Source organism: Mizuhopecten yessoensis, unplaced genomic scaffold (genome assembly GCF_002113885.1).
Source record: "Mizuhopecten yessoensis strain PY_sf001 unplaced genomic scaffold, ASM211388v2 scaffold716229, whole genome shotgun sequence".
Classification (NCBI taxonomy): domain Eukaryota; kingdom Metazoa; phylum Mollusca; class Bivalvia; order Pectinida; family Pectinidae; genus Mizuhopecten; species Mizuhopecten yessoensis.
Genome location: NW_018480012.1, coordinates 5,413 through 20,998, shown reverse-complemented (window position 1 = coordinate 20,998; position 15,586 = coordinate 5,413). Strand labels below are relative to the sequence as shown.

Here is a 15,586-nt window from a genome sequence, read left to right as displayed (position 1 = left end):
TAGGAAAATGTTAAGACAGCAAAGCATCGACTTTGGTAGTCTGAAGATCGAAACCGATATTCCATCAAGGGAAATGAAAAGTCTGTCCTAGCAAGTCAACATTTTGAAGTAAGGTACTGGTGCAGTTTAAGTTTTGTAGCGATTGATAAGAAAAGCTATACATGAGGAAAACAAGGTTACAAGCAAGAATGTTTATATTTGGTATGTGAATACATTAATTGAATTGTACTGATCTGACGAGTGTTGATAACATCTTTTAATGTGAAGATAAAAATTTAATTTGGTTAATCAATTTAATTTTCTGAATTAACAAGACCAGGTGACAAGTCAAAAACAAATTTCAACTGAAAGACGTTTGGGTCAACATATTTAAACCGATATTCAAAGGATATTCTCTATCCATTAAACCATTCATGAAGAGTAAAATGACACTATTGTATATTGTGGCTACAAAACAAACCAGATGTGTTTTGTATAATTAAACTCAACATTTAAACGTCTTTTTCATTTGCTAGACGAAAACAAAAATCTTCGTTATTATCCTTTTATAATTGCATATACATTTACGAGGATTTGAAATGGCATTTATGACTGAATGTGCTGAATATTCGTTGACACTCTTCAAATAATGACTTGTACGTGTTGTCAAAATAATTTAAAAAGATAATTAAAGACATACGTAATTCAATTCATAACCTGTTTAAAGACACCAACTTATCTCTTGTTATTGTTGGTGTAGGGGGTGGGAATATACATTCACTTTTTCAGGTTTGCATCAAGATGTTGCAAAGGTTAATCCCTTGTCCTTCCAGAAGTGGAAATCTTGTTAAAGGTCTGTTGGAATCAATGTTTCTGTTGTGACCACATTCTCTTATTATATTGATTAAATTATAAAAAAAATGTCTATGCTATGAAATGTAATATTTTGAGATGACATTTTGCCTCGGACATATTTTATAAGAATATTTCATCTTAAATTTTGATACTACTTGAACAGTAAGCATTAAGTGCCATTAAGATGTTTCAACATATTAAACTATTCAAGTAATCATAGCCTCTTAAAATGCATAGCAGTTTCAATGCATACTCTGATATTGTGTTGGTTAAGGGGTGGGGAATTAACATTCCCTTCTTTCAGATTTGCATCAAGATGTTGCAAGTTAAGTCCCTTGGCGTCCCTGAAGCGGATATTTTGTCAAAGGTCTGTTTTTTTGACAAATTTCATTGTGACCTATGACTTTCATTACATCACATAAAATTTATTGAATCTTCTTTGTGATATGGAAATGCAATATTTTTATATGAAGACAAACATTTGATCTGTTTTAAAGGATGCTTCATGCATTTTATCGTGACAAAAAGCTGAAATGTATTGGCACATTGATAAATATACCAGTTCAACGTTGAATTTCAATGAAGATTGTCAAGTTGGTAAATGCAAATATATTGCAACTATTTTGACTTTTTAGCAAGAAATAGAAAAGATTAAAATGGACATGTATAGTTGGAAGAGTCAAAGCCGATCGATGACCTATGTATAAGAATATCTGTGTTCCACAAAGTATTGAGGTATTCTACAGAGTCAGGATTACAGACCAAGTAACAAGTTTATATTGGATTTGTTTGACACTACTTTTCTTTGAATATTATAATATCAATATTTTTTAAATTGATCTGGTGTGATTTCAGTGAAGCAGGTATTGATCAAGTTTATGAGATAAAAAAACATCCTCATTTAGTTCAATAATTATATTGCCTTGAACTGGACTTGGGAGGGATGGTTATAACAAGTTTGAGCCTATGGATTTTGGGCAGGGTGAGGGGAATACATGTCTGAATATTTCAGAAGTTACTGAAGTGAAGCCTTATTTGAAGACGTGGAAATCATGTTCATGACAGTTGCAGTGTGCAGATTTTTCTGGCCCATTTTATGTGTCGAGTAGACATTTTGTGTTGTCCGATGGTATTTTACATTTTGATATAGCCTTAACATTAAGATAAGCATATTAAATGGTTAAGTTTTTGGAAGCATGGCTCTCCAAACAGATAATTTGTTTGCACTTCATGTGAAAAGATAATCGAGAATGGTGCATCTAGAAATTAAAATCAATGTGTTCAATGCAATCTGGTAGGAAGATGTTGCAATGCTTAATTTTTTTAGCAAGAAATAAGAGTTGAGAAAGAATACTTGTGCTTAAATTGCAAAGTTGAAAACCAGTGCTGAAGTTGCAAGTTGAAACCAACATCCAGAAGGGAAAAACTGAAGTTTCTTAATACAACGGAAATGCAGAAGTGGGAATTTTTGAAAAGACCAATTAATAGCAAGAACAAATAGTGGAGAATGAAGAATTCAGAGTCGACCAGAGTATGAACAAGAAGAGTCGAGATTGATGACCTGTGAAAAAGAAAAATAGACTCCTGGAAGTGTTCCAAGAGGTATTTTAGATTGGACCTTGTATGAAATTTGGTATAGATGATGTATAATATCTGCCCATAATTTTGTAGCACATATACTATTGAATCTGGTTCACAACATCAAATGTCAAGATTTTAAATACAAATTTGCTGGATAATTAAAATACTTCTCTATGGGGAAAAACCATCGTCATTCGTTAAGAGATCATAATAACATTATTGTAGGCAAATATGTAGTTTAACCGGTACTTCATTTTATGAATGTACAAATAAATCAAAAATGTTGAACAAAATATTGTATTTGTGGGATGGGGGAATCAACATTTACATATTTCAGGTTTGCGCTTGCCTTCCAGAAGAGAAAATCTAGTTGAAAGGTCAGTTGTTTAGTGACAATTCATTCTTGATCACACTTCAATCATCCTTTTATGGTAATCCAAGTATTTTGTTATTGAGACCCATACAAAAGTATTGTGAATAAAACCAAACTGCTTGGAAGACATTGCAATAATTTGATTTTTAGTCTGAAGAAGTATTTTATGATCAAAGTGCTAGTGTTGTATTGATTGGATATGGTTTAAACTAACCTAGCTAACAAATTTAGCATTAGATTTACAATAACAGATTTTGAGCAAGGAACCCCAACAGATTTGTAGAGTAAGATCGCTTTGGAAGGGGGAATGTCTACTTATTTCAGATTTGCTTCAAGAACAGTTCAAAGCCTAGATCCAGAAGTGGAAATCTTTTCAAAGGCCAGTTTCAAATTTAAGTATCTAAGGTATTTACAGGTGTTAAAATACGACTAAAGTTCTTAAAGTTGAGGAAATTGTTTAAGTGTTGGAAATTGTTTAAGTGTTGGCAAGATTAAGCTTACTTTTTTCAATGTTGAAAATGTCATGTCAAATGGAGTTTTATTGAACCATTTAGATAAATTAAATACAAAAGGCTTGGAAGATGTTGCTCAATGATTTGACTTTTTAGTAAGAAGTAATAGTCTGAAGAAGAAATCAAATATTTGAAAGTTGGAACTATAAGAAGTGAGAATGAAGACCTTTGAATCTGGCTTTCTGAAGTATTCTCAAGGTATTTCGTTATTAATCTCTTATGTCTATTAGATACATTTACAAAAAAAAATATGGCTTAAACTGGACATTTTGATATATTAATATAATTCAAATTAAAATGTGAAGATTTTAGAGTTAAATCCTTGGATGTTTTTTTTTTTGATTAAAAATACAAACACTAAAATAACACTAAGTACATTGTAATATTGGGCATGATTTGCAAGGGAGGGGGGATTGTAACCCCTACTCAATTTCAGATTTGCATGAAGAAGTTGCAGTTGTACCTACAGTGAAAATCTATAAGCCAAGATCATTGAAGTATTGTCAAAGGTATTTAAAGATTTCACTATAAAATAAAAATAAATAAGGATTTGAGAAATCACAACCTAACAAGTGTATGCAACACAACAATTCACTTCATTTATATGTTAAACAAACCATCATGGAAATGTATTTTAAAAGCACAAATATTAGCTAAAACAAATGGTTTTGTGGGGAAGGGGGAATTACATTTGCTTGTTTCAGATTTTTGAAAAGATGTTGCAAAGTTCAAATCATTGGAGTGGAAATCGGTCTAAACGGTCTGTTGGTATGTCTTTTATCCCGTTAAACTTGTAAATTAGTGTGGTTATCAAATGTTTTGGTACATTATGTTCTCAAAACTGGTAAATTATACAATTTCGAACATTTTAACTCCTCATATTTTTCCTCAGTATGTAAATATCAACTGCTTGGGAATGTTACAATGATTTGATTTTTTAGTGAGAAATATAAGAGAGAAGCAAGAATTAAAATAAGACCTTTTGAGTCGGAACATGAAGAGTTGAGTGGTGACCTAAAAATGACAAGGTCTTCAATTTGTTTGGAAGTATTTATATAATCGAAAAAATCTTAAGACAGTTTTCTTGTTATTTGAAGTCGATTGACCAACTTCCACAAGGAATTGTAGTATGAATATATATATATCTATTTATCACTTGCCTAAAGTTTACCAAAGCTTTTTTTTTAAATTGACTGTGAAAATCAATATAAGAAAAGTCATATTGGGGGAGGGGGGTTTGGTTCAAATAAATATCTTAATTATTTCAGAGTTGCTTTGAGTGAGAAGTTTCAAAGTTGAAACCCTTATTCCAGAGGTGGAAACGGTTGTGGTATGCCAATTTTTATTCTGAACTCGATGAAATTATGTGATAAATATTTGTTGCAATTATATGATTAAAAAATGTGCAATTTTGCATACCAGTTCGTGTTAATGATACTAATTCAGCATTGTTTAAATTCATTTGAAGGTTTAGAGTGCAGTTGATGAAATTTAACCTGCAAATAGTTGTTTCTAAGATAAAAAGAAAGAGTTACGATCAAAGTTGTATTTCATTGAATTTGGGGGGAGGAAATCTTATTTAAAAGATTATTTGCAGATAAACATCAAGAAGTTGTGAAGTAAAAACCAATATTTACCTTCCTGAAGCAGAAATCTTGTGATGGGAATGAGGGAATGATGGTGGTATGCTAATTTTATTTATTGTAACCACATGTTCCTGTAGTATAAAGTATTGTCTTGTTTAACTGTAGTTTTTGTGCTGTCTCAAAGTTGATTTTTCCCAATTTTTTGCCTTTATCACTCCTAAATTAGAAAATTTTGTTGGATCGTAGTATAGCTGCAAAAGTTCTCATTAATAACTAAATACCTAGTAATAAAAACTTGTTTGTTTTGTTATCCTGGTAATGGTGCTATACATATTTGTTGTAAAGTCACTCGCTTCCAGATTTATCTGCATGAGAACTTAAAACTTGTATCCGTCTTATGTGTTATGTTTGATGCGTGATATTTTATACATGCTTAATGTACACTTTATATATACATTATTTATTATTTACATTTCACTAGTTAAAACCCTTGAAATTTCGTGAGAACAAACATGTTTTTTTTACTATTATGTATTACTATATGGCGTCGCCAAGAAGTGTACGGTAGAGTATGGTTGAAATTGAATGTTAAATTTGGTTAAATGGGGCCCGCTGATGTAAGTTAAGCGAGGATGAAAGTTTGAAAACATCGCATTCACAACAAAGTAATGTAGGTCATGGTGAATCGAGTAGCCATATAGTTGTGTGTACTGTAAGTATACCGTAATCATCTAAACTATACAGCCAATGGAATGTGGTAGGTAGTGGATTAACAAACTTGTACATGTAGGCACTGGTAGGTCGTAAAAACCAAGCTGTGAAATGTGTATTAATGCTGGTCCAACAAGATTGATGCATAAATAACATACTTAAAAGTTTTTTTAAAGAGCCACATGATAATGTTTGATTTTATTTTGCGACTGGTCTTTGATTTTCAGAAAGGTCTTTGTGTTTCAAGTATCAAAATATATTTTGGTAGGGGAGGAATGTGCAATTTACTACTTGCAGATACCACAATAGCTCAATGAGATCCCAACAGCATGGATGTTTTTGAAAGTCTAGGCAGAGTGGACCGAGACTGTAAGAAAACCAAAATCTGTTTTGTTTTAGAACTAGATGCAAGTTTTGTTCTTTTACTTCACTCAAAATTGATTAGTATATTTTAACTTGTGCATTATACAAAATATTGCATGTTAAATACCAGTGTTACAAAGAAAACAATAGGTTGAAATCTTGCAAAATTTGGGAGGGGAGGGGAAATTTTCTTTTCTTTATTTTTTTCAGAAATGACTAAATCGAAGCAAAGGTAAAATGCATCTTTTCAGTTTAATTTTAAGTAGCAATGTAATGCACTTGGATAAACTGTTTTACCTGTCTAACAAGGTGCTTAAATTTGTTTCACTCTATATATAAATAGGTGAAATACTAAAAAAACACATTTGCATTTGAAAGTTTCCTTAGGTATTCATGATTTGATGGTCGTATGAAAGTATTTTGTTGAATGAGAATGGCCAATATGTTCCAGTGTTTAGAATGGTACCAGTAAGTTGATTTTGAAGTTCATAAGTGTGCAATATTTCATGGATGATTCAATGTCGAGATGCTGGATTAATATTGTAACCTTTTATTTTTGTTGTTCACTGCCTTGCAAATATGTGATGGAATAGGCTTGTTACCCAAAATATATACTGTTTGTACATCACATGTTAAATGGAAATAATATCCAATCTGAGGAAGAAAAATGTTTGGAAATGTTCATTCTTGTGATATTTTAACGCTTTGTTTAGATGATGGGGGAGGGGTATGTTAAATACAGTGGATTACTTTATTTCAGTTGTCTACCTGGTGAACTTTTCCAAAGGGGGATACAAAAAAGCAATTTTGACATGTTGCAAAATAGACACAGAAGAATAAACCGAAACAAAGCAGGTAGTGGCTGCTGGTAAGAAGTACCTTTTACAAATGTATCCAGGCGAGACTGGTCATGTGCAGTGTAGGGATCATCATTTAAGTTATTTGTACTAAATTGTTGTGTGATGCCTTTGGAAAAGCACATAGTTGAGAATATTTTTGAAAAGTGGAAAGATTTCGTCGAAAATTATTGGTAATACTCTTGAAATTGGTTTGAAATGTTTAATTACATAACCCTTAAAATATTTCCATAAATATGCTATTGTACTGCAAGGGGGTTGGGGCAATGTTGTCGATTCATTTTATACAGATCCTAATGATCACTGAACCTGCTGAAATGTTAACCAAGGATAAGGCAAGGGGATACATTGAGGAATGCTGTTTTGGTAAGAGGAGCTTTGGAAATGTATTTATCCAGGCGAGACTGGTCCTGTGTATGGCAGGGATCATCATATAAGTTATTTGTACTAAATATTTGTGTGATGCCTTTGGAAAAGCACATAGTTCAAAATATTTTTGAAAAGAGGATATTTGAACTATTTTTGAAAAGAGGATAGAGATTTCATCAAAAGTTGTTGGGACTGCTCTTGAAATTGGTTTGAAATGTTTAATTACATACCTTAAAAATATTTCCATAAATATGCTATTGTACTGCAAGGGGGTTGGGGCAATGTTGTTGATTCATTTTATACAGATCCTAATGATCACTGTACCTGCTGAAATGTTTACCAAGGATAAGGCAAGGGGATTAATTGAGGAATGCTGTTTTGGTAAGAGAAGCTTTGGAAATGTATTTTTTTACATTGTGTATAGTATGAGCAAAAACGCCCATCTTTAAGAAAACAAAAATGGTCTTTATATGGAGAAATCGTGTACATCTGTGCAGTTGAACGTTGCCGGCAGCCGTAAACACTTTGATCATATAGTGTATAAATTTGAACTAGGTTGGGAATTTTGCTAAATGATAACATTTGATAATTTAGAAATGCCCCAAAAAGATGAATTCTGTAAAGAAACTTGTATTAAATGTGTTGTCATAGCCAATTCAAGTGAAATGAATGGTACAATACTATTGTAGCTATAGGTTTTGAACCCAAGTAATATTTGAGACCACGTATAGCTTCATGGGTAGTTCATACATAGAGGGAGGGGGCTTGCACTAAATGTTGCGATTTGTGATTTCAGAAGTAACCACAATTGGAGGTGTGATCTAAATTGTCGTGTAAGGTATATAAGTATGCTGAAGATCATATGTAAAATATAACTTGCGGGATAGGTATGCTGCTGCTGTTGATTCTTAGGGATGGTGAATCGAGTAGCCATTTTTAGGGTAATGTTACACTTGTGTCGTCTATTATTATTAATCGTGCAGATAAATCGAGCATTTTGCTATACATGATGTTAGGTTGTAAGCCAAATTCCTCCTTTACCTCGAGGTGCTGATTGTTGTGCTACATTCACTTCTTTGCCATTTTAAAACTGTTGTCAAAAAGTATTTACTTTGCATAGCTTGACTTTATCCATTGGCAGTCTGACTGCAGCATTTGCATAAACAGCTCAATTTCAGAGTTTCCAATCTACACCGATGCTTTTACCATTCTTCCCAAGTGTTGTGGCCTTGTATTTTTCGATTCAACCAACTGCACCTATGCACCGAGATTGGGAATAAGAAAGACTTTCAAGAAGGAAAGGTCAAGTTGTAAAAAAAGGGTTGAAGAATGGATGATGCTTTGTGTTTTATATTTCTTGTAATATATTGTGAGTAGCCATATACTATACAAAAATTGAGATGGGAATTCTGTGTGCAATACTCTGCATGAAAATTGTATTCAAACAATTTGTCAGTTGATGCATTTTACCTTCTCCGCACATTTTATTGATTTATAGAAACCTTGTCACTATGTAGATGATGCCTCGAGAATTAATAATGCTCAATTTTATCTCCTACCTAGCTGTGTTTCAAAAAAAATCATTTAGCTGCTTGCCAAATAACCGTCGTGTATTGTGAATTACCAATTACACACTTGTACTAAAGCTTGACCCTCAGACTGTCTGGGAACACTGGATTTATTATTGCTGTGGATATCTATTTTTGTGATAGAATGGTGAATCGAGTAGCCATTTAGACATGTTCAGTATTTCCAATGGTTTGTTTCTTTTGTGCAGATCTGTATAGTGAAGGATTTGTTATCCAGAGTTGATGTCATGAATGATGAGGAAGTGAAGTAATAATTAAATTGTGTTGATAAATAATATCTGATTTCCAGCCATGAGGCACAATGTTGTACCCACCGAGAAAAGATTAAGAGCATGATTGCAATATGAAGGGGTTTTCTGTGTCTTGTTTTTATGCAAAAAAAATCTTTCAGGTTTCATGGTGGCTGTATGTGTTGTACCAACCTTAAGTCTGTGATAGTAAGAGGATGTTGGATAATATTGTTCCAAAATCAGGTACCTATGTCTGTCTGTTTTTTATTCATATATGGTAACATGTTCGTAAATTGTATTGAATTGTTGTCAATAATTTGTTATGTAAGAATCATTTTGAAAACTTTTGTCAACCAAGTTGATTGTTATATTTGTTTAAATGAATTAAATATTTGCATGATGTGCATAATTTTCTGACCTATCGGTCTCTTCCAATACCAAGTATTCTTTAGAAATGCAACAACCTTCCAAAGAGGTCACTTGCCATACAAGCCTCGGAGTTGATGCATTCTTGTTCATGCACCGATGTCTCCTTAAGCCCATATGAAAAAGAAGTTATATGGTCATCAAGCATGTCTGCTATTTGCAAGAGCCATTGTCGTTCAATACCGTAAGCATGTTATTTTGCTGATGTAAAAACTGTTTATAAAAACTGTTTATTTTTTCATGTAAACCATTGGTAAAATGCTTATAAACTACAATTATTTTGTTATTGAGTTTGGACATGTTCAACAGTTGGTAATTTTAAAAGGTAAAAAGAAAACGCTCTGTTAACTAAGAAGTCTTTATTTGTAGTTATTAGTAGTTTTAGAGTAAAAAGTTGTAGCAAAATAATTTTGTATTTAGCAAAAAGTATTACACTGCATAGGCAAATTGTCATTACAGCATCTTCATAAAAACAATGGCAGTCTATTGACTGCGTTATTTGTGCTTTACTTAATTTTCAGAGTTTGACACTATCCCTAATAAGTATTTGAATGATGTCCTGAAGATGTTATTTCCCGATCAGATCGAAGAAACAAGGATTTTTGAATTTCTAGTAATAGGATAGGTAACATCATATATACTGTTGGGAGGATTGTCAGTTTCATCATAAATCATATCATTCTTTCAGTGAATTATTTCTTTAAAGAGTCTTGCAGAAGACTGATGGTTTAATACTGATTTTTTGCTATTGGCAGATGGTGTGCTGCTCTTGATTTTTCAGAGAAGTTTTATTTGTGCTTTGTGTTTTCCGGATAGGCAAAAACAGGTTCAGATGTTTCAACATATTTTATCAAATTAGAAATAATCGGTACACCTTTATCAAAAAGCAGTTTGAAGTACATGAAGATTGAAAGATAATACTTTGGATGGCAGTTTTAAACTGCATAACATTTTCCCATGGTATGCTTGGTTTTCAGATGCCTGTAGATCAGTGTTCACTTCTGTAGATGGTTCCCCTTTAATCAAGAGATTTGCATTGTATCTGTCGATTTGTTCAAACCGTTTCATTCAGATGGAAGTGGGATATTGCATTCAAAATGGAGTGGCCAATTCCGGCTGAAATTAGGGGTTCTATAAACTCAGGTTATGTATTTTTAACTTTCATTATTCAAGTCTTGTTCATATTATCCTTCCTAGACTGATGCGTCTTGTTTTGTTTTCACTTTGTCGTATAATTTATTTGCATTGTTTGTGTAATTAGTTCTGTTGTAATAATTTGACGACACTTTTCATTTGTAAATCAGCATTGGATGATCAATTTCCTATTGAATCAATATAAAGCGAGTCTGGGGAACAAGCAAGTTGCTTGATATCCATTTTTTCCTGAAGAATTTTGGCAGTCTCTGACTGCATAAAATGTACTGGTTTTCTTAATTTTCAGATCAGCTTTTACATGTTGATAGCCATCTGGCAAATGTTGGTCAGCGTTAGATTCTACAAGAGGGTCTGAAGCTATTTTTGTAACGAGAGAAGATAGGAAACTTCATTACAGACCGATGTCACAAATTGGCAGGTTATTTTTAACCATATTTCTAATTACAAATTGATATATGTTCTTAAGGAAAATTTAATTGCCTCTGATTCAAAGAGATGAAACACTTAATATTCAGGTGTCTTGTTTAACTAGGTAATACTTTGAATATTTTTAGTCGTGGAATGGTAGTCATTTGACTGCATTATTGTTGCACTGCTTAATTTTCAGAAAATTTAAGGAATCGTTTTGACATGGATGGAAAGTTCCCCCTGCTTTTGTATGGATACCAATCTATTTTGCAGATATCAAAAACGTAGTGGTGAGCTGAAGTTTTTAGCTACAAATATATATAGAGAAAATTAACTTTACATTAAATTTCTTTATTTCATTCAAAATGTCCAGTTAAAGTGAAAGGTACTTCCGTTATATCCTTTGTGGTTCCTTTTTAGCCTTTTAATGTGTTGGTTGTAGGTTGGCTTGTAATTATGCTTCACTTTCAGACTTGTCAAGTACCCACTTGTTGTTTCTGGAGAGGTTTAATGTACCTGGTTCCATCTCAAAAAACAGCTAAGAAATTGAAGGCTTTATAAGATCAAGGAAGATGGGTAAACATGTATTTACAGGTCAACTCAACATAATTCTGAGCAAGGCAAGGCATGTTTCTGAGGGTTACAGGATTTTCAACGATGTTTTACGTCTGTTTTCTGATTTCAATCGAAAGATATGTTACTTTTGTCCAGATTGTGGATTCCTCTTGCTGGTATTGTATTTGGTTTGGTATTGTAAGTTTCGATGTATCTTTTAAACTTCAAAAGAATATCTGATTGTTGAAAGGATTTGGCCCTGTGCATATTTTTTTGTGTTGTCTAATGGAGCTTACTTTCAGATAACTACGGATCCTGTGGTATGTGTGGAGCAAGTACAGTATATGGGAAGAACACGGCAAATAAGATATATGTGTGTGTAATATATGTTTTGGACTCTAAATTTGGCTGTCAGAAAGTGAGAAAACACTGCCAGTTGGACAGAGCCTCAGGAAAACCTACCTCCCCCTTCCTAAATGGGAGTAGGGTTGGGTAGCCTGCTCGCAACAATATCTGACTTTTTGGCATCAAAAGTATTTTTAACAAAAAAGTAAAATAAAAAATAAAATTCAATTTATATTAAGTATGAATTATTTAAAATGAACAAATTTTAAAATAATGCAATTTGATGTATGTTAAAAGTTTTTTCAGTTCAGGATTTATATAATCACTATAAAGGATGAAATTTTGCAAATATTGGTTTTGTCAAATTATAATTGAAGAGATGTTCATATTAAAATTGTCAAATATGTAATTTAAAACTTCATGATGTAAAAGTGTTTTGAAATATAAGCTGCAAATTCTAATGGAGCAGTTCTGAAAATCGATTAATTTCTAAATAAATCAAAGAATATTGTTTGTAAGAAGAAAGATTTTGGATCTATTGAATAATTGTTTTAATATTTTTGAATGTAAGTGTTGAATTGTAAACTAATTTAAATACAAAAAACAAATTTAAATAGTTAACTATGGAATAATTAATATTCATGTATTTAAAATAGAATAAATTCTAAGCAATAAACCGGTAAACTTTATTCAGTGAGTTTGTCATTTTTTCTGTGTTTACATGATGTAAGCAAATGAATGTATTTACCAACTTTAAGCATGAGCTTTGCTACAAAATTTTGATAAACAATTTTTACCAGAGAGAAACAAAAATGTTAAAGTTGGTGATTACACTTGCTTAATTGTGCGCATCATGATGTTGCATGAACATGATCTTGAAACTGCAACATGGGCGAAACATCTTAATCAACACCCCATGATTTGATGTTGCATAGGGGGAAAAATGGGTTTCTTGCTTTGAGCAGATCCATGTTGCTTCGTCAATAGAAAACAAATGGTGCCACATTCCTATATCGTTCGTGAGAATGAAGAGTCGGCTGGAATTAACCGATATTTTGTTAACTTTGTGCTTGCATACGCGAATTCTTGGAAACAACTTGCGATCATGAAAAATGGGTACTTTTCCTACAGAAATTTCTTACAAAATAGTCTTTGCACAATTGGAGTTTAGCCGTTGCTACTTGGACTGAAAACTGGAGACAAAAATAATTTGTCAACAGTGACCTTGATCATATTCGAGGCAATATGACCTGACATGTGACAATGCTACTAGAACAAAAACCAACAATTCTACACTAATATAAGAAGTATGAATATAAGAGCAATGACATAAAAGTGGACATGTGTACAAATGAAATGCTTGTCACAAGGGTAGAAGAAATTTGGTATATGTTAAAAGAGTAAGGAAGGTTATGCTCTGTATGAGCCAAGGACCACTTTGTATATAGTGGGGTACAAAACTATTTCATTCAGTACACAACACTCGACCTTCAAGAGATGCACAAGTTGATCTACAAAGGACAGACCGAATTCAGGAACTCTGACTTTCCTCCACCTCCAAAACCTGGCACGTCCTTACCATATCCATCTGTTAATCGAACGTAAAAGTCCCAAAACTTTATATGCATATCTAGGGACCGTGGAAAACCTTCATGTGAAATTTGAGAATGATGCCTCCAGTACTTTCAGAGTAATAGCGTTAAAAAGAATTGTTTAAGGGCAGTCGGACCACCGACGATGATGATGATGGTGGACTGAAAAGGAGATAGTATGTTCCCATCAGTCTGTTATTTTGCATGTTTACTTTTGAGACTAACTGGTTAAGCAAAATGGCCTACAGGTGGCCATCTCTGATTTTGACAGCATATTTGTTATTGCTATTTCTCATGAAGGACTGGAGGGATCTTTCTTAAAATTAATATGTAGCTTCCCTTTGTCTTTTTTGTGTTAAAACAATATAGCCGACTGGTGGCCATCTTGTAGCTTTTCCTTGGATATGGATTTGTTTTGTAGATTTAACTTGGTCATTTATAATGCATGTTTACTTTTGTGACTGATGGAATAAACAAAATGGTTGACAGGTGGCCATCTTGGATTTGACAGTTAAAGCTTGTTATTGCTTATTCTCGGAAAGTACTTGGAAGGATCTTAAAATATTTTAACATTGTTTTATTTTCAGGAAATATTAACTGTTTTCATGTATCAAACTTTTCTCATATCTGCATAGGTTACAAATACAAATCAACATTGTAAAAGTTGTTTAATTTTATTGGGTTCAACAATAACAAAGATCTGACATCATACAGCACGATATATTAAGAGTTCAGTTTTGCAACTCACTAGATAATTTTCTGTGAAAATCCAATCATCCAGAGGCCCCTCTCATGATGTAGTCCTAAAAAAAAAAAAATGCTTTTTATAATCTGGTATTTAAGTTTAATTCATTTTACATTAGGGTTAAAATAGCATGTACTAACAAAAAATACCAACTTAAAAAAACCCCAATTAGAGCCTATAATTCATAACCATACAAAAACACTGGCAGAACAATCTAGGCCAATTCTATGCCATGAAGCATTCATTTAAAATCCTTCTGAAAGACAAAGGACATAGGATGAGGTAGCAGTATACAGTAGAGGGTTGTGGCCATGGGTGATATTTTTTTTAAATGGCTAATCCCTGTATAATGATATGTAAAAAAAACATCAGAATAAAACTAAAATCGGTATTTAAGCATGATGAAGTGGGCTATGTGAGCTTCACATTTGTAAAAAAAAAAAGATTTTTCTGGATGGGGTATAAAATTTTGGCCATAATCTGAAAGGGTTATGCAAAGCTAGTTTCACAGGAGGTAAAATTTTGACAACATAAAGTTTTACATCTTTACTGGGACCCAGATAATTCTGCAACCAGGTAGGTAATCTTTAATTTCAGACAGAACTTAGGAAAAAAAATACTAGTTGTGGGGGGTCAAATTTTGGCATTTTTTGGTAATTTTTGATGTGGTAACCATGGTTTTCACACAAGTGACATACATAGAAAAATAGGTTTATACACTTTTCAGTACTTTATATGTATTGTAATTGTAATGCAGTTTACAAATATATATACATGTGTTGTGTAGGGTAAATCCGCTGTGGTAACATTCCTTGACATGTGCCTTGTTTATCAGAGTCGTGCCATTTCTACTGTATACTGCTACCTGAGTAAAAATTTGGCCAAAGAAATGTAATGACTTTGAAATCTCAATACACCATGTAGCATTAATTGGAGTCAGGGGCCTTGTGTTGCTGTCCTTAAAAAAGTTATTTAAGCAATGATATTCGCAACTTTGCACACCAAAACACTAATGGATATCCTGGCAGCATGATTTTTAGTTTGCTATGATTTTTAATTCGCCTGGATAAAATCTACTAGGCCGATCCTGACTAGTAGCGTTTTTTAAAAGAAAAGTTAACGGATGTCTTTCCTTTAAAACGCTACAAGTCCGGAACAGCCTAGTAGATTTTATCTAAATTTGGTCTGGAGCATCCTTGGGCCAAGGGGACTCAATTTTGTACAAGAGGCCCAGAGGGCCTGTATCGCTCACCTGGATACCTAAGCAATCATGGCAAACTATTCTCCAAATGAGATCAAGGGAATATGCCAGACCCCAAGGCCAATCCTTGTAGCAAAGCTATATTAGATTTTTC

The 15,586-nt window shown here is 32.9% G+C and overlaps 1 long non-coding RNA gene across 1 annotated transcript in view; it reads right to left on the bottom strand.

The window, feature by feature from the left end:
* Positions 1-14,135: 14,135 nt before the first annotated feature.
* LOC110442218 overlaps positions 14,136-15,586 on the bottom strand; it is a 6,551-nt gene continuing 5,100 nt past the window's right edge. Inside the window, exon 4 of the long non-coding RNA XR_002461993.1 lies at positions 14,136-14,289. This is a non-coding gene — a long non-coding RNA (uncharacterized LOC110442218). The remainder of the gene's footprint in view (positions 14,290-15,586) is intronic.